Source organism: Vipera ursinii (assembly GCF_947247035.1).
Source record: "Vipera ursinii genome assembly, chromosome: 1".
NCBI classification, from domain to species: domain Eukaryota; kingdom Metazoa; phylum Chordata; class Lepidosauria; order Squamata; family Viperidae; genus Vipera; species Vipera ursinii.
This window is the reverse complement of record NC_139512.1, coordinates 287,623,371-287,644,045: the sequence shown is the minus strand read 5'-3', so window position 1 is coordinate 287,644,045 and position 20,675 is coordinate 287,623,371.

The window sequence follows — 20,675 nt, the reverse complement described above, 5'->3', positions numbered from 1 at the left end:
AATAAAAAGCTGTATATTTTATTGTACATTTATTCTTCTAGGACACAGCCATTATCCAAATATTTCTTCAAAAAGATGTTTCACTAGAACTGAAGATTAACGAAGAGGGAGGCAGTTTGGTGTAGTGATTAAGGTGCTGGACTAAAACCAGGCGAGTGTGAGATCAAATCCTCCACTGACACCTGAACTTTGAGCCAGTAATTGTCTCTTGGTCTAATTAACCTCACAAACCTGTTATGAGAAAACAGTAGCAGTAGCATTAGATATATATGGTGCCTTGAATTGATCAAAATATTGTAAAGGTGGTGTTATGTTTTGGAATCGGTGAGGCATTGATGAGGCAGTACGGTGAAACAGCAACACGTTTATTCAGTTAACACAGAAGCAGCACTAACTGCTGCTTCGCTTCTATTTATATGGACCACTGTTAGTTGGCAGCCATTAGAATTAAAGCGGTAGTTCCTGCCTAAAATGCAAACTAACAATTCCGGAGACAAGCAGTCTGGAGTTTAAACAGCTTCAGCTGTTAACAATTACTAAACAGTTTACAAGTGATTTATTTATATCAATACATAACAGGTGGGATAAAAGTTAAATAAATAAAATGTTTTATTCCAAGTTATGTCAGTAGGTGGAGCAGCACTCCACTTTGAAGTCTGATTGCAGAAACTGCCTCCCTTCACTTCAAGAGGAAAATGGCTTCTGCCCATGTACGGTAGCCATTTTTCCTGAATCACAAAAACTATAGTCCAATGCATCATGGAGGCATGAGGCAGGTGGGGCACAACTTGTGAGGCTTAGCAAATGAGTTTGAAATATTAAAAGATTTTTCTACTTCCGTTCCCACTTCCTGTTCTTTTTATCCCTAATACAAGATGCTAACATAGATCTCCTGCTAGGATTTATTGTGGATTATCACCTGTCAATGCAAAAATATCTTTGTACTGCTTAACCTTTTGGCTGAATACTGGCATTGAGTGGCTATAGAAAATTTAAATAAATAAATATATAGCCCTTACCTCCTAGGAATAAAAAAGAAGGGAAAGAAACAAAAATTAGGAAACAACCAACTATGTAGCTAGATTGATACATGTCACCATAACTTGGGATAATTTGGGGAGATAATCCTGCTCTATTCCATGTTACATAAATTCTTTTATATTTATTGTAGAGGCTCCTTGGCCATCTGTGTTCAGGTGTTTCTCTGTTGTAGGAAAGGCTGTGACAACCTTTTCTAACGGATTTATTTCTTTTCAGTTTGGATCCTAGTGCCTTAAATAAAAACTGCAGCCTTCTTTAGTATTGATATTTATTTTTAAACTGTCACACTATGACATTTAGTACCGTCACACCACAATGTCTGGCCAAAAGAAAATGCCAAATTGTGTTGGTTATGCATAAACAGTTATTAAAATCTGGATCACTCCTACTAGCTATTTTAAACAATTCAGCTCTGTAATATTGACATGTGAAAATATCAAAGGAAAACAAATCTGGCTAAATATTTCTCATCATTATCTTCCTCTACAAAACTGCATAGCAATTACTGCAATGACTTAAATAATTAATCTCTTAATCAGTAAAATTAATTCCTCAGCAGTATATGCTAAAGGCAATTTTAAGTGCATGTTAGTCAGTGCTCTAGTTGCTATTAACTGAAGTACATATTATTATTATTATTATTATTATTATTATTATTATTATTATTATTATTATTATTATTATTATTATTATTTTATTATTATTATTATTATTATTATTATTATTATTATTATTATTATTATTATTATTATTATTATTAATTATTTAAAAAGTTTGCATTAGATTTAAATTTATGGGTGGGGGTTTGTCCAATTGAAAATATGTATTAGCTTTGTTCCTTTTAATCTAAACTCCTTGAAAACATCTAGAATGAAAGACTAGCTGAATGTAACCTAAATACAGTTATAGATATCTATGCATTCATGAGCATTGCAAAGTTTTGACTCCTGATCATAGGGAAGTGGTTTGGAAAGATCTGCCACCACATATAGTTGCAATTACATTTAATTTTTTTTTAAAAAAAATAAGAGCTGTAGGAATAGACACGGTCTACCTCTACAATTTTAAAATGTATGTATAGGGGACTGTTTTCATTCCCCTTTAAACTGATCTGTTTCTAAGCTTCTGACACCATTGCACATAATTCTGAAAACTCTTGTGAGGATAGCCTAAGAACAAAATAAAATTCCATGTATAGTTATGTGAATCTCTCACCATGTTGCTGAAATGAAACCAAAGATACTTGAAAAGTAGATTTTTCTAATGTTCCTTTCACTAAAAACTCTAATGAATCTGAAAAAAACCATAATGTATATATGTAGCCAAAGGTAATAATTGAGCAGCGATCCTAGATTACAATATTGTGAATCTGGGTTAAGCAACCCATAACTATAACCCAGTACAACATTCCTTCTTGCTTGTTACAATATCAGAAGTGGTTATTTTATTCAGCAGCCTGAATCCCAGTGATATCAGTATAGTGGTTTAGGAAGGCTTCAAAAACCACTCCAAGTGCAGAAGATGACTGGCAGTACAGCATCTGTCTCTGTGATTGGCAGACAATATAGATCCTTTGAGAGAGGAAGTTTTGTAGAGTGGTTAAGGCATCAGACTAAAAACTGGAAGACTATGAATTCTAGTCCTGCCTTAGTTCCAGTCCTCGTCACAAAGCCAGCTGCCTTACCTCGGGCTAGTCACCTTCTCTCAGCCCTAGGAAGGAAGCTATGGCAAATTACTTCTGAAAAACCTTGCCAAGAAAACTGAGAGATTTTCCAGGCAGTCTTTGAGAATCAGACATGATTGAATGGAGTCAGTCAAATCACTGGATTTGTCCAGACTTTAGCATAAGCAATGAGATCTAGTTTTCTCCATCTATCCTCGGTATCCTAACCTGAAACTCAAATCAACCATCTTAAACGGTTCAAATTTTTAGTGGGAGAAAGTTAAAAAAGGAAGGGGAGCCCAATTTTCTTGCAACTGTTGGTTGTTTTGTACCAAAAAAGGGTATACCTATATAGATCATTTTTCATTACTGTTGGGCTACTTGGCAAGATGGGGCTGAGAAGTAGAAAGCCAAAAATGTTAGAAGGCACAGTTTAAAATATCTGTCTGCCTTGTGAGCTAATGCAGGGCTGTGCATAGACTGGGAAGTTTTAGAGCAACAGGATTTTGGTGTGTATGTGTTTGATAGGTGGATAATAGAGAACCAGATTTGGATTGCAACAGGCTGGTGAACCTCTAGAACAGGGCTTTTCAACCAGTGGTATGGGTACCACCTGTGCTACATTGGCACCTAGCAGGTGGTACGTGACCATCCTAGAAAAGTGATAGCGGGGGAGGGAATGAGCTGAACTGGTGGCAGCACTGCACAAGCCTGATCTAGAGACAGCTGGAGCTGCAGGGCTGTCAGGGCTCAGCGGAAGCACCAGGATCCGTGCCAGGCTCCAGCTGGAGCTCGGCGCTGATCCTGGCACTGATCCTGCCCAGAAGAAGCACCGATCAACTGGAATATTGCAGCATCTCCAGGGTCTTGTGATTTACATTCAGATACTTGGCAACTGATGCATATTTATGATGGTCACAGTGTCTCAGGGTCATGTGAAGTGACCAAAACCTGGTGCAACCACCCAGCAGAGGGGGGGGAATAAAAACCAACCCCCCACCCCACCCCTGCTGCCAATCCTCAACAGAAATGCTTAGAACAATGAAAACCTCGGACAGGAGGAAGAGCATCGCCAGGCGGGCAGGTGGGTGTCTTGCCCGGCTGTGGCTTGGGGGGCACTTTTTTCAGTGCCATTGTAACTTTGAACAGTCACTAAACGAACTGTTGTAAGTCAAGGACTACCTGTACTTCATCATTTTTTTCCTTTTTTTGTTGGTCATCAAGTTTTTGACACCTTGCAAGGCAACTGGTGGTACTCGGATGTTGCCATATCCTAATAGTGGTACAATGGGTGAAAAGGTTGAAAACCTCTGCTCTAGAAGGCAGTATAAACATTAAAAAAATGCATCTCCTTGACACCATCTTCTGATTGTCTGGAGTTCTTTAGTCCAGATCCAAGAACTCTAAAAGATACATTTTAACAGGCCTGAGAAAGATTTTGTGTGATATGCTACTTTTCCTGAAGAAAATCCCCAAGCAATCCAAAGCTGCCTGGTTATATCGAGAGAAGCCATCTTGGCTGTCATCCCAGCATCATTTGCAAAGGCTGGTCAGCTGTCAGGTTTTGTTTTTGTTTTTGTTTTGACAGTGTGGGAAAAATAATACCCAACCTCCCCCCACCCCACCCCCAACCCTGCAGTGTCCTGGGGAGGAGTCATTATGGATAGATAGGTTTTGATCTTTCTACTGCTTTGGCTCTTGTTTTGGTAATTCATGCACTGTGGATAATGAGAACTGAAAGCAGGAACAAAGAGACTGAATGCCTAGGGTACCCCCATTTTGTAAAACAGCTTGAGGCTCCCATCTGTGCAAGTTGATGGAAGAAAGGTTTAACTTGATATTAATCTTCTCTTCCACAAGAATGGTGGATCAGGAGAGAGCATTTTTGTCTCAAATAAATGTACGGGTTATTTGATGGGTTAATCCCTTTGATGTTTGGGATTTTGTGCATGCCTAAACCAGGGATGTTTGCATGGTGGGATAAAGGAAGTCACAATAGTAGCCTCAACAGTACAGTTAATGTTCCACCTGGTTTTTATGTCTGTCATATGAATGACAGACATAGAAAAGCAAATAGAACCTCAATTGTATGTTCCACAATGAAACAGAACCTCAGATGTGTGTTCCACAACCACACCATCATGGATATCATGTTGATTTCTTTCTTTCTTTCTTTCTTTCTTTCTTTCTTTCTTTCTTTCTTTCTTTCTTTCTTTCTTTCTTTCTTTCGTTGTAAACTGGGATCATTGAGGCATTGAAGAGGCGAGAGTAACAAGTAACAGTTCATTTATTGAGTTAAGACAGAAGCAGCTCTAACAGCCGCTTGACATTTATTTATACGGACCGCCACTAGGCGGCAACCAATGAGTTTAAAGCGAACATTCCCGCCTAAAACACAAGCTTGCAAAGTCATAGACAGACAGACAGTTAAGGATTTGAACTACACGCAATTAACCATTTATAACTGCCCTTATGAATTTACATTAATACACAACACTTTCTTTCTTTTTCTTTCTTTCTTTCTTTCTTTCTTTCTTTCTTTCTTTCTTTCTTTCTTTCTTTCTTTCTTTCTTTCTTTCTTTCTTTCTTTCTTTCTTTCTTTCTTTCTTTCTTTCTTTCCATACCCTGTGGATACCCTTGGCCTATTCCAACTCTACCCTTTTAAACATATATGAATTATCTATTGAGTACACGTGTGTGCATTTGTTTATACATGTATAATCAAGATGCAGTTTCATCTTGATCAACCTGTAGCTTGGATCTCTTGCTTTATGAATTACCTCTGCATGAGCTTTAATTGCTTCAGTGTGAATTCAGAATTGTTATTTGAACTAGAGTGATTTTGAACATTAGCCATCTCCACAAAGGGAAAAAAATTCACTGGAAAGCCTTCCAACTATTTAATTCCTCAATAATCTTCAGGATATGTGTCACATAATTTACTTCTTATGTTGTGTAGGTGATGGGGTTATAATCTACTTTGGATTTGACTTATCTTCTTTGGCCTGTATAGAACTAACTGAAGAACTGGAAACTTAAGACATAGTGTTTATTGCTTGATTCTTCCTAAAGACCGCTGTTTTTCTAGTCTCCTGACCATATTGGATATTATGCTTGACTTTTCAGAACCTCATCTGCAAGCCTTAATTCTGAAATCACCCCCTACTTTAGTAGCTCAACCTAGTAATGACTATGCATGTGCTGGTTAAAACAGGGTTCCATAAAGATAGGAGGGAGGAAAGATGTTGGAAGCAAAGAAGGATTAATTAGTGTATGTGAAACAAGCAATATCATTTTGTTATTTTCATTATTTTGCATAAAGGACTGTTTTCAGTTCTGCAGTCTTGAGGTCTGTAATCTGGAATCCCATCTAGTTTAATAGCTATTCTAATGAGCAATAATGATCAAATATCCAGATACATTTAATGGCAGTATATTGCTCTTCCTGCAAGGATGAAACATTTCTGATTATTCATCCTGACTTATTTGCAGGGGATAATTTGAGTGCACCTATTTCCATCAGAAGGTGATCGGAGAAAAAGTTATCATGATTATCTGAGTAGTTCCCATCCCCATGCTGCAGTGCATGAGGACGTACCCAGCCCTGTTCCTTTTTTCTTTTTTTACCTCTATGAAAATAATTTCTGACAGTCGCTTCGCTTCACAGGGGAGGCACAACTGAGAGACCATTAGAAGCAATGCTTAAGCCAATGCCAGCTTTAATTTGCTTCACCTGACATTCTAGACATAAAAAATATACAGCGGAGGAGAGAAGACGGAACCTTAGGAGACAACCCAAGGAAACCAGAAGGGTGAATTATTGTAGAAGCTAAACTATTCCATTGCCCTAATTATCCAGGTAGAAAGATGGTTTAAAGTGTTGCCCCATTAGTGGAAGTACCTCATGCAAATACATATAAAATGTATATAAAATATGTTAAGATAAATGCAACGAAACTGTCTACAATTGTTCGTGCTGATTTTTTTTCCTGCTGCATTTGTACATGACATAATGGACGCAACTTGTGCTCAGTGTGATGAGAAATCTGCCAAAAGCCTAAACCCCCAAAGCTCTTCATTTCTACAAGCAGAAAAACATGATCAACTCTATAGGCTCTTCATACTTATCTTCTCCTCTACCCCCCAGAAGGCACAAGCTGGCCACAAAGCAGAAAAGACAAGGGGAACCCCTCTAGATTATCCTTTAATATTTCTCAGGAAATGGTGATTTATGGATAATGCCTTTGTGGAATACTTCCTTTTTTAAAAAAAATTTTTTTGCAAATCACCTCCCAAAGCTCTATTATTTTTGATCAAACAAAGGAAAGTAATTTTCCTTCAGAATCTTGGTAAGAATCATTTGATGTAAGTGGGAATGTAATGCTGCTTCCACCACCTGTGTCAAACCCAAAAGCTCGTGATTAATTAGATTGCTGCTCCATCTACTCTTCTTTGGAAACAGGATGAATCATACAGAGACTGCCCCAAGAACAAATTACAGGATACCTATTTTTACCTTTTGATTCACCACACTTAAATCTTGGTAGCAGACAGGTACCGAACAGAATCCACCCTCACTGTTGGCAGATGAAGTCATTGATGCAAAGAGTTGCCCTTCCCTACCCTTCCAAGCCCTATCTCATATCCCTTCGTCATTTGGTCAATTTTCTTTATTCAACCTGTCTATGTCTGCATAACATTGAAACTGAAAGGCAGCATCTAAGGGGCAGGAGAACAAAGGGATGAGAAACTAAGTCCTATGAGGAATGATGATGGGAGCTGGGCTGGTTTAGCCTTGGGAAACAGTTGACCGAGGGGTGATATGATGGTACTTTTCAAGGATCTAAAATATATTTAAATTACAAGAAGTTTCTGATTGAAAATCAGGAACAATTTGGTGAGAGAGGTATAAAAGTAGAGCCAATGACATAGTTATTCCATTGAGTTCTTGGTGCCCTTTGAGCTTGGTTGTTTTCTTACAAACAATTCATTACCAGGCTATTTTATATCAGTACTAGGGACAGTGGTGTTTGCTGGCTGTGTACATGTAGATGCTATAGGCATGATAGGGATGTGACTTATAATCATAATAGTAAAGTTGGAAGGGATCTTGGAGGTCATCTAGTCCAACCCCCTGCTCAGGCAGGAACCCCTATACCATTTCAGACAAATAGCTGGTCTCTTCTTAAAAACTTCCAGGGTTAGAGCATTCACAGCTTCTGGAGGCAGGTTGTTCCACTGGTTAATTGTTCTAACTGTCAGGAAGTTTTTCCTTAAATTCTAGGTTGCTTTTCTCCTTGATTAATAATAATAATAATAATAATAATAATAATAATAATAATAATAATAATAATAATAATAAGAAGAAGAAGAAGAAGAAGAAGAAGAAGAAGAAGAAGAAGAAGAAGAAGAAGAAGAAGAAGAAGAAGAGACCTTGGAGGTCATCTAGTCCAAGCCCCTGCTCAGGCAGGAAACCTTATACCATTTCAGGCAAATGGTTGTCCAGTCTCTTCTTAAAAACCTCCAGTGTTGGAGCATTCACCACTTCTGGAGGCAGGTTGTTCCACTGGTTAATTGTTCTAACTGTCAGGAAGTTTCTCCTTAGTTCTAGGTTGCTTCTCTCCTTGACTAGTTTCCATCCGTTGCTTCTTGTCCTGCCTTCAGGTGCTTTGGAGAATAGTTTGACTCCCTCTTCTTTGTGGTAGCCCCTGAGATATTGGAACACTGCTATCATGTCAACCCTCACCCTTCTCTTTGTTAAACTACACATACCCATCTATCCCCTCATCCAAATCATTGATGAAGATGTTGAACAGCACTGGGCCCAGTACAGAGCACTGGGGCACCCCACTACACACTTCCCTCCATGTAGATGCAATTCCATTGAGGACCATGTGCTGAATATGGCCGGTCAGCCAGCTATGAATACATCTGGCAGTGATGCTGTCTAACCCACTTTTTTCTATCTTATCAAGTAGTAGTTTTGTGATCTACTTTATCAAATGCCTTACTGAAGTCCAAGTAAATTATATCCACAGCATTCCTCTGATCCACTAATTTTGTCACTTGGTCAAAGAATGCAATAAGATTTGTCTGGCATGATCTGTTTTTGACAAACCCATGTTGGCTTTTAGCAATTACTTTGTTTGCCTCTAGGTGCTCGCTGATTCGTTGTTTGATTATATTTTCCAGAATCTTCCCAGGTATTGAGGTCAGGCTAATAGGTTTGTAATTTCCTGGATCCATTTCTTTTTCTTTCTTTCTTTTTGAAGATAGGAACTACATCAGCTCTTTTCCAGTCCTTTGGTAGTTCCCTAGTGCTCCAGGATCTTTGAAAAATATAGTTCAGTGGTCCTGAGATCACATCTGCTAATTCCTTGAGAACCTTGGGGTGTAATCCATCTGGTCCTGGTGATTTGAACTCGTCTAGGCTGGACAGGTGCTCACTTACCATTTTCTTGCCTATCTTAACCTGTGTTTCTATTCTGTTTTTATGGCACTATTTTTGATAGGTTGGTCTGTTTTTTCCCTTTGTGTAAAGACGGATTCCCCCTTGATTTTTGATTTGGTTATGTGCCGGCAAGTTGTTTTCAACTTTGAAATTTGTCTGAATGCCAAAATTACAATAATTCTCTAGATTTGGCTTGATCTAAAACATTAACAATTCCCAGTTGAAACTATGACTATTTGTGCATCCATTCCCATTTGACAGATGTATTCAAGCAGAAGATGGGTTTTCTAAAAGAGGAAGAGAAGTGGAAGTTCTAGATAGTCCTGAAATCAAGATACAGGACATAGTTTCCAGTTATTCAGTCATTAAAGAGCTTTTGTGGTTCTGATGTTAAACTGTAAAAGTCAATTTAAAGGAGTGGCATCATTTATTACTTCATTCCAATGCTGGATATGACTTGTGTGGAGCATAGCTGTGACATGCAGAATAGAAGACAATCAGTTCCCTGTATAACAGGTACAACCATTTTTTTCTCTCTGTCAAAGTTTGGCATGCATTCTGTTCCTTGTCTTGCTGTAGAGTTGGAACTTCAGTCCAAGGAAGATGGAGTATGTCATTGGAATGTAGGCATCCTTATAAATCAAGGTAAATTTGGTGCTCCCCAAGATATTCAGGCAAAGATGTTTAGATGAAATTAATGCTTCCTCCCTCATCCAAACATAATTCCTGAGTGAGAATTCCTGTCTTCCCATTATCTGATTTGGCATTTATCAATTTCATCTCTTTGATTGGGTGGACAGTTTGCAAGGTGACTGAGAATGGGGAAAAAATGGAAGGCAAGAGAAGAAGCAATGGATGCAAACTAATCAAGGAGAGAAGCAACCTAGATCTAAGGAGAAACTTCCTGACAGTGAGAGCAATAAACCAGTGGAATGGCTTGCCTTCAGAAGTTGTGGGTGTTTCAGCACTGGAGGCTTTTGAAAAGAGACTGGACATCCATTTGTCTGAAATGGTATAGGGTCTCCTGCTTGAGCAGGGAATTGGACTAGCAGACCAATTAATCAAGAAGACCAATTTAATCAAGGCGAGAAGCAATCTAGAACTAAGGAGAAACTTCCTGACAGTTAGAACAATTAACCAGTGGAACAACCTGCTGCCAGAAGTGGTTAACGCTCCAACACTGGAAGTTTTTAAGAAGAGACTGGCCAGCCATTTGTCTGAAATGGTATAGGGTTTCCTGCCTGAGCAGAGGGTTGGACTAGATGACCTCCAAGGTACCTTCCAACTTTTATTATTGTTGTTGTTGTTACCTCCAAGATCCCTTCCAACTCTGTTAATCTGTTAAAATGAAAAGACTGAATTCCCCCTTCCCCCAATACAGTGTCATTTCCTAGTAACTCTCTTTGGTTTCACTCCTTAATATAACTGTCACAGAATGACTGAGAGGTCAATGCAATTGCTCAAACCATCGCTACCAAGCATTCTAATAATATAAAAAGTTTCCACTTTTTTCTCTCTCTATCTTTCTGATATTTCTCTCCTCAGCAAGGCATTCCTCCTTTTCTGAAATTGATTAGATGTTCAGGCACAACTAATTATATATTTGACCAGATGTTTCAATAATATATTTTAAAAACATAGTGCAGAAGTTATTCGTCATGTGCTCCTATTACAGTAATGGGAAGATTAGGGATTACACTAGTGGATCAGGATAAATCTGCTCCATTTTACAGTTGAATTTTAAGGACAGATTTTTCAATCCAGCAAATTTCCAAGCCAACTTCTTATTTAAAACATACTTGAAAATGATCAGCTCTTATCTGGAAGGATTTTAAAGTAGCCAAGAGATTTCTTCTATTAAAAAAAATTGAATGTCCACAGAGAAACTATTATATGCACAAAAGTGAAAAGGTTTGACATTACCCACAGTGGAGGAATGGCTGGTGAAGATGATGGAATTTACAGAGGTGGCTAAATTAACCTCTTTGATTAGAGATAAAATAAGATCTGTATTTATGGCTCACTGGAAATCCCTCATAGAATTTTTGCATGAAACAGAAAGAAATGCACTTACGATTTGTGGTTTTGAGGATTAGAAAAATATTGGATAATAAAAACTGAGCTTTTTTTGAATCATAGAGTAAGAGATATTGCAACTGTACTTTGCTACAGAAGAAATTGGAAACTTCTTGCTAGTTCTTTTGATCTTCTTTTTCTACACTTTTCTCTCTCTTTCTTTCTTCTTCCCTTCCTTTTTTCCTTTCTTCCTCCTTTTTTTCTTATATTAGTTTTTACATTCTTTGTAAAGCCTTTAATACAAAATGTTTTAAATGCTTGGTTAATTTCCCATCAGTGTCAAACTATAATAAAAATGTTTTGTTGCATTTCCTGCATTGGTTTTATGATCATGCACTAGCTCATAGTTAGGAAGCAATACAATAGAAGTGCTTACTATTAGTGCTGCTCTAATAATGGTGAGATTTTTTTAAAAAGTTAGAAAAAGAAAATATTTTTAACCCCTTTGTAAATTATAAAAAAGGGACGCGGTGGCTCAGTGGGTTAGGACGCTGAGCTTGTCAATCCCGAGTGCCACGTAACAGAGTGAGCGCCTGTTACTCATCCCAGCTTCTGCCAACCTAGCAGTTCGAAAGCACGTAATAATGCAAGTAGAAAAATAGTGACCGCTACGGTGGGAAGGTAACAGCGTTCTGTGCGCCTTTGGCATCTAGTCATGCTGGCCACATGACCACGGAGACGTCCTCAGACGAGCGCTGGCTCTTCGGCTTTAAAACGGAGATGAGCACCAGCCCCTAGAGATGGAAACGACTAGCACGCATGTGCGGGGGAACCTTTACCTTTTTAAATTATAAAAAGTCATGTAGACTTTGCTGGTCTTCATAGCAGATTTTCTTTTGTCAGATGCCAACAAAGAGGGCTTCCATGTAACCCAACCATTCCATAGAGGAACAGAAAAATAGACCACAAGCTGGTGAACAAGCAGTGGGAGTGAAGCTGCTTTCATCTGCCTTCACTCCCTCTCTTTCTTTCTATGATTCTTGCTGGCTTTCCCATTTGCTTGGCTTCCAGCAAGTTTGAAGGGAGAAACTCAGTGAAGAGGTTAGCTAGAAGTTGCAAGTCCAAAACTAGGCATGGAAGTAACTGCTGCTGGGTAGGGGAACGGTGTGGTGTGGATCCAGGACATTCTGTATGGGGATGGCACAGTTTATAAAGGATGCACAGAGTGTGCAAGGGTTGCTGTGGATATCAAGGATGGCACACAGAGGTGTGATGCCGAGCAGGGAGGGTCCATGGGGTGCGTGAGTGACTGGTGTGGCATGAGCAAAGAGGGGCTGGGGAGGTTGCACAGTTGGGGGAGACCCAAATATACTTGTGACCTTCCCTGTTAGCTTCCCTAATACCTTGTAAGAAGCTGTCAGGAAACCCTGGAAATAAGGACCACATGATCGCAGCTGACCGCAGCAGTGCAGCATTAAAGTGGACAACTTCCCCAAATTTTATTCCTGCAGGAGTAACGAATGGGTCCTGGCATTTTCTAAAGAGGGGGGGAGAGGGGGGGAGGGGTAGGGAGGGATAGGTAGGGGAGGGGGAGGGGGGGATTGTTAAAGATAAAATGTATTTTAAAATACAGCAAAAGCAGGGACAACCCCTTTACAAACGGCAAGAGGCTGGAATAAAGCCTGCCAAATTTATTAACATAAAACAGAGCAAGACAAGACACCAACCATGAAACAGGAGCTATGAAACAGGAACTATCCAAGCAGTTGCCTTCAGCAAACCAGCACTCCCACACATTCCCCTTAAATACAGTTCAGGGCGTGGCCTCTCTCTGCTTCCTTCCGAGGTGCCCCATTGCCTTCCTCTGTTTACTCCTGATTGACTGCCTCCTGCGTCGGGCGTCCTTGAACAGGGCCAGCTGTGGGTCGTCTTCATCCACGCTGTCAGGCTCACACAGCTGGGTCTCCGTCGTGACCAGGTGGGAGGGGCCTGGCTGAGGGCTCTGCGGAGCCTCAAAGCCATCATCAGCAAGCTCTTCAACACCCCCTCCTCCTCCTCTGAGTCATCCGACCCAACTGCCGAACCCACAGGCTGACCCTGAATCACAACAAAAGGTACATCATAATACCCTTTTTATAATCTGTCTTATCTAATCATCATAAACCACATGGGTTTTTTTTTAGATTTTTGTGAAAAAAATCAGTAAGAGGCCCTACTTACTCCAGGCATTACTAAGCATACATAGAGGTTTGTGTTTTTTGTGTTTTTTCCTGTGATCAAAAAAATTGGTTTACCCATCTCAGAAAGAGCTGTCATTTTCACCAACCATTCCTCCATGATAGATCGTGTCCAATCTTTCCATCTCTGTGAAAATAATAATATTTTCCTCACCTATAAATTGATTATATCCTAAAGTATTTAACAAAATGAGGCTTTTGCAAACCTTGTGACCATATAGGCTGCATTATACATGTGAACCTGATTGAAATCCTTTAACCCCAAGCTGCTTGTCCCACAAATCAACTGGAGAAATCTCAGTTCTCTGGTTTTCTCACATGCTGGCCACCAATCTCTACTGCAGTGCTGTCCTTACTCCTTCAGGGATGACTCGTCAATCATAGATCCTCACCTGAAACTGAAAATGGCAAGTTTAAAGATGCTTTCCCTACCCCGTATCATGCCAGTGTCCTAATCTAGGTGGGGAGAATGTTGGCCATGTATGAGGGGAAAAAATGTAACGAAGGGCATTGCTTCCTGGTTTTTCTCCCCTTCTTTATTCTTTACTTTAATATCTGCATAGAATCTTTTTTAATCAGTTCAAGATTCTGAAATTGCTGAAGAACAGTTAGGTAACCTAGTGTTTTTAATGGCTTTATAGGATAGCACTTAACCAGACAGAAGCCTAGAAACTAGGGTTTAATAATTTCATAGTTGATCGAGGGCTATCCCCATAATGCCAGGGTTTTATTGTACCCAACTATCCTCAAAAGGTATCATTCTGAAAGTCAGAAAAGTCATCAGGATTGTCAAAGTTCATCAAAACTCAGATCTTCAGGAAAGAGAGCTCCGCTAAAGAAACAAACACACACAAACACACACACACACACACACAAACACATACCCTCCCTCTTAGAAGATATACTGCTGTAAGCTACAAACTTATTTATACATTACAGCAGTCTTTTTCCCCCCTTACTGGTGTATAAAAGATCAAGGTTACTGCCATTCCCACTAATTTTAGGGGTTTTTTAACATTTTTTTAACATTTTGTATTAATTTATTTAATTGGGCTACTGTATTTAATATTTCTTTTAATTTTTATATATTGTATTTTATTGTATTGCCCTGTACACCGCCCTGAGTCCTTCGGGAGAAGGGCGGTATAAAAATTAAATAATTATTACCCGTATTATTATTATTATTATTATTATTATTATTATTATTATTATTATTATTATTATTATTATTATTAACAGTCATTCATGATTATCCATGACAAATACTTATTACATTTCTTATGATTGCTATTTACCTCACCATAAAAATATTAGTAGTAATTATAAAGTTGTACTAAATAATAAAACATTATTTAGATTTTGGGGTTTTTTTATTAAAAAAAAAAGCTTCTAAAAGGTCAATCGTAATTTAGTTTCATGTTAGTTCCATTTGCATTAGTTTGGTTTCAAGCTTTTAGTATTTAGTATTCTTGAACTTACAACTTTGACTTTCATGAAAATGTTATGACATTTGCAGATGTTTCATCCCCTGAGGAACATCAGTCTTAACCAATTAGATAAAGACTCCGTATTTTATGTATGCTGAAAAAGGAGTCATGTTCTCTATCCCCACTTTCAGTATAGAATAATTTTATTCTTTTGCTTATAAACTTAGGGTTATTTATTTAAAATCACACTTTTTTTCAGTCATTCTGTTCCTTTTCTAGATGATCAGATCTGGTAAATGAGATCAGTGGGATTTGCTTTCACGCAGGCACAGTGAAGGTTCAGCAAAACAATATTGGAGGACTAGCTATTTCACATGGTCAATTTCATTGACATTAATGTCAAGCACCAGGTAAGCAGGAGATTCAGGCAGTTCAAATGTGTATAAAGTTTTATTGTAAGCTTAAGCTCTCTACAAGAATCTGAACTACTAACAATCAAGGGAAATTAGGTAGAGTTAAGAATAGAAAGAAATTCAATATGGGCTGGACTTAGTGGTGGGATTCAAATATGTGAACAACCAGTTCTCTGTATGGATGCTACTTCCGGAAGTCCATTCTGGGCCTGGGGGACAAAAAATTAGCTACCAGTTCTACCGAACTGGTGCGAACTGGCTGAATCCCAGCACTGCTTAGATCCCTTTGGACTCATGACTGATGACAGGTTTGACTCTTGCCTTGGGCTCAGCCTGGTCATCTTCTACAATTACACCTGCACCATTGTTTCTTCTCTACCTTACCATTCATCAGCTAGTTCAGATTTAGCTATAGTTAGGAAACTGGGATTTTTCTAGATATTTATTTCATCTTGTTGCCTATGCCTAAAGGCAGAAAAATGAACCCACTGTGTTTTGGAGTGAACACAGTCTATGTGTTAAGATAGTTCTGTTATTAGAAAACCCAGAAAACTGGTTTAATTAAGTAACTCAAATAAAAAATGGGGAAGGATATTACACAAACATAGCTATTCAAATCACAGTAAGAGTTCCTCTGCTGATCTTTTTGAGATGCATTTTTAATGGAAGTTATTAATCCTTTGCTGTGTATTGAGACCAGCAATATTCAACCAGTTGGAGATCCAGGCATGTATGGTTAGTTTCCAAGGATCATTTCCTGCTCCAAGAATTCTGACAGCAGCACACTTCCTGCTTGAATAACTTCTTTGCTTAACGTAAGGAATCACTAGGTGAATCTGTCCCACATCAAGCTCTGAATAGCTGCAGTTAAAGTCAATTAAGCCGATCCCATTGTGTAAATCTTGGCATTAGCAGAGCCAGTATAACTATCTTTCAAAATTCAATTAACAGCTTACTCTTTTCCAATGGCTTGAGAGTAACATAAGAAAACTGTTTCTTCTGAGACCTTTTTTGTTTTAAAATCTAAACAATGGGTACCCTTCTCTTATAATTAAGCAACCTGAAAGTCTATTGGGAGGAGAGAAAAAAATGAGGCACCACTTAAATTCCCCAAAGAAATCAGTGTAAAAGTGCTTAATCCGATCTGGTGTATCTCTTCTAAAATGTTAAAGTTTGGTGGAAATATTATGTATCTAAACAAAAAAAGAAAGATTGTCTTGGGCCAATTGGTAAAATGATTAATTACAGCAGGGCTTTTTAACCAGTGGTACATTGGCACCTGGCAGGTGGTACGCGACCATCCTAGAAAGTGGTAGTGGGGGAGGGGAATGAGCTGAACCGGTGGCAGCACTGCACAAGCCTGAGCGAGAGACGGCTGGAGCTGCAGGGCTGTCAGGGCTCAGTGGAAGTGCCAGGATCAGCACCAGGCTCCAGCTGGAGCTTGGCACTGATCCTGGTGCTTCTGAGCCCAGAAGAAGTGCCCAGCAGCTAGAATGTTGCAGCATCTCCAAGGTCTTGTGATTTACATTCAGATGCTTGGGAACTGATTCATATTTATGACGGTCACAGTGTCCCAGGGTCATGTGAAGTGACCAAACCCTGCAGCAATCACACAGCAGATGGGGAGAATAAAACCAAACACACCCCACCCCACCCCCACTGCCAATCCTCAACAGAAATGCTAACAACAATGAAAACTTCAGACAGGAGGAAGAGCATCACCGGGCAGGCAGGCAGGTGTCTTGCTCGGCTGTGGCTTGGGGGTTACTTTTTTTCAGTGCCATTGTAACTTCAAACAGTAACTAAGCAAACTGTTGTAAGTCAACGACTACCTGTACTTCATCACTTTTTTTCCTTTTTTTGTCATCAAGTTTTTGACACCTTGTTAGGCGACTGGTGGTACTCGGATGTTGCCATATCCTAAAAGTGGTACAATGGGTGAAAAAGTTGAAAAGCCCTGAATTACAGTACTAAAATAACATTGCAATGATTCCATTTCAAAAGGAGTCCTTCATTTACAGGCTTTTCCCCAGAAAGAACAGGGTAAGTGCAATGGAACCTTGTTTGGTATATGTCTTGCGTTCTATTTTTAGCAAGCCTTAACATTATATAATGACTTTATTTTCTTTGTCTTCATTTTTAGTAATCCTAGATTCTATCATGGAGGGTTGTCACACACTTTGGAGCTGGAGAAACGCTTCAAGTCAGTTGTTTAATCCTGGCAAATGCCTGGACAAGATTTGGGAAGATTTTTCAGAAGTCTTTTGCCACTGCCTGCTTCCTAGAGCTGAGAGAAAATGACTAACCAAAGGTCCCCTATTGGCTTTCTGCCTAAGGCAGGACTAGAATTCATGGTTTCCTGCACCAAATTGGCACTTAAACATGGCATAAACATGAGAAAAGGCACATCAATATAAAGCAGGCAAACCAGAACGTGATGTCCCTGGAGACAGATACCAGACTATTGTCTTTTCTTTGGTGTGAATGGTACAACAAATGCCATTGTTTATGGTATGTTAGTACTATAATTAAAAGATGACCTTGGGCCAGTGAATTTCTCTAGGAAGGAGACAATGGTAAACCAGTTCTGAAAAATCTTATAAGAAAACTGCAGAGTCTTGTCCAGGAATCTCTGAGAACTCTGAACAACAAAGTTTTTGATCTTGCTTCTTGAAGACTTTTGGGTGTATCTTATAAATTTTTGGGTGCTAATCATGAAAATAACTTGTAATTTAACCTATCATGTACCATGCTATAGAAATCCGTTTTTGCAATGTATCTTTTCGTAACTGTTGGCTATGCTCCACACATGAAAGAAACATACAAAAACATGGAACTACTGTTGAAGCACATCCAATACACCAAGGACAACTGTAGTATCTGTGGAAAACTAAAAGTAGTAGCTCTTCCGCTTGAAATACAGCTCAGATATACCAAGTAGTGTTATCACATATGTGAATGGGGCAGCCATGCAAGGGTGTCACATTACATTAAAAAGAAATTAGAAGAATTTGATTCCAGGACAGAAAAACATGGCAGCATGGAACATGTTGTTGACCTGACAAGGATATTTTTGCCAGTTTCGCATAAAACTCAGACTGATGAAAGGTTTTGTGGAAACAATGAAAAAGGAAGGTGAAGGTTTTCGTTATCTGAGATAGAAGTTTCCAAGAAAAACTGATGCCAAGATTAAGGAAGGCATTTTTGTCAGATCAGATAAGTTATCAATGACTAGCTGTTCAAAGATCTGTTAGTAGGATCAGAGAAAATTGTCTGGAAAACATTCAAGGATGTCATTGAGAATTTTCTTGGCAACTATAGAGCAAACTACATTCAGCTGGTTGATGAACTTCTTACAAAATACAAGACCATGAAGTGCAACATATCACTGAAGATTCATTTTCTGCCTTCACTTCTTTCCCCAAAATCTAGGTGCACTCATTGATGAACATGGTGAAAGGTTTCACCAGGACATTGCCATCATGGAAAAATAGTATCAGGGCAACTGGAATTCATCCATTTTGGCTCACTGTTGTTGGATACTGCAGTGAGATGCATCAGATACTGAGTACAAACAAAAATCAGCAGCAAAACACTTTTAGTGCTATTGAACCCAAGCAACATTTTGGAAACATTATGCAGTTAAATGTATTATAGTCATTACAAGTTTAATTTCATATTTCTCAAGATTCCTATATGATGCAGTCATTCTGAAATTATATCTGTGTTCAGTTTTAGAGATCTATTGTAATCACCAAATGTTTTCAGGAAGCAAAACTTTTGAAAAAAAATGTGTTGTCTATTGGAATCAGACATGACTGAAGAGAAGACCAAAGTCTCATTAGTAGAGAAGAATATAATCTAGATATACTGGGATAGCCATAGTAAGATATTCCCGTAGTGTTATTAGGAGCATATTCTTCCCGTAAACTTCCAGTATGATTTACATTCCTTTCTTTATCATTCCAATGTAATCTTTCTGGGAGTATATAATTTATAACCTTGCTTAATTCTCAGCTCTTTTGTATTTTTTAGTGAGCTCAGTGGTTATTGTACTTGTGCATGCCAAGGCTCATCAGACACTTTGTTTTCTTATTTAAGTAGGCATCTTTTCCCCATAATACTATTTATTGTCTTTATGAACAAATTCAATAAAATTCATTGACTTAGATGGAAACTATGCCACACACAGGTTAGGCAACATCATCTAGCTGACCTTGATTGGTCAAGTAGGGTCGAAGAAGGCAAGTGCAAGCCATTTCCATATGGTTGCCAAGAAAGCTAAATGGAGATATCAAAGAAATCACGATAAATTTTTGCTCATCTCAAGGGAGAATGTCTACTTTTGGTCCTCATTCCTGATTTTATTTCTACAGTACAGACTAAGTTCTGTTAACTTTCATACAAACTCTGACATCATGTTTTCACATGCTAACTTTGACATCATACTTAAGTCATTTTCTTCCCCTTTCAAAGAATTAAAAATCTTACAATCCCAAATAGAAAGAACAACACAATCTGTTGTCTCTGAAGTGGCACACTTTGAGTGCTATACTGAGAAGCAGTTTAAAAAAAATAGATGAGGCTAAGAAATTGGAGAGGCTGGGTTTGGACAATTCTATTTCTTTTGCTCCATACAGCAACAATCTTTTATTGGTGCATGTATTCACATTATCAAGCAAGGGAGCATATAAAATAAATGCTGCCGTCAGAATTCAATTGGTATATTCTGCAAAATTTGATTCTTGGCAGATCATTTTAATAAATGCAAACATATAACCATAAATATTTATAAATGCAAATATATCTGGAACAGATTTGAAAAATGGAAGCTTTTGATGAAAGAAAACATAGCTGTTTCTAAAATGCTTCAATCTGTAATTATGAGAGATTGGCAATTGTTTTTTTCCCCTCAGTTGTCAAACATTGGGGTCACAAAGGCCATGTTATAAACATATACAACATATCTATTCTGCAGGCTGCTAATACCAATCCTGTCTCTTTGATGAGTTTAGTTAAATGATAAATATTTTTAAAAAGAATGTTTTAATACACTTTTTGTATTTTAAAAACAGGTGTGCAGATAAAACTTTATATGTCTTCATTTGTTTAAAGATGTAGAGGGGCCATGTGTTTAGTCTCCATGAATATTTTGGTTATCAGAGTATGTAAGAGTACACTTACCAATATCTGCTCTGCAAAAATCCAGACAATTATTACATAGAAACAAAAAATTAGGTAACTTCCATTTCATCATCTTTTTTGCTTCTCAGCATGTCAGTGAACTGGCTATTCAACCAAGAAAATTTCTTGAAGTTTTCCCTTTTTTTGTCATCCCCTTGTGATTATCCTGATCTTCAATGTGATGTTGTTTTCCCTAAAGTATCTGATACTTTCAGACCACTGACCATTTCTATTGGTCAGTTC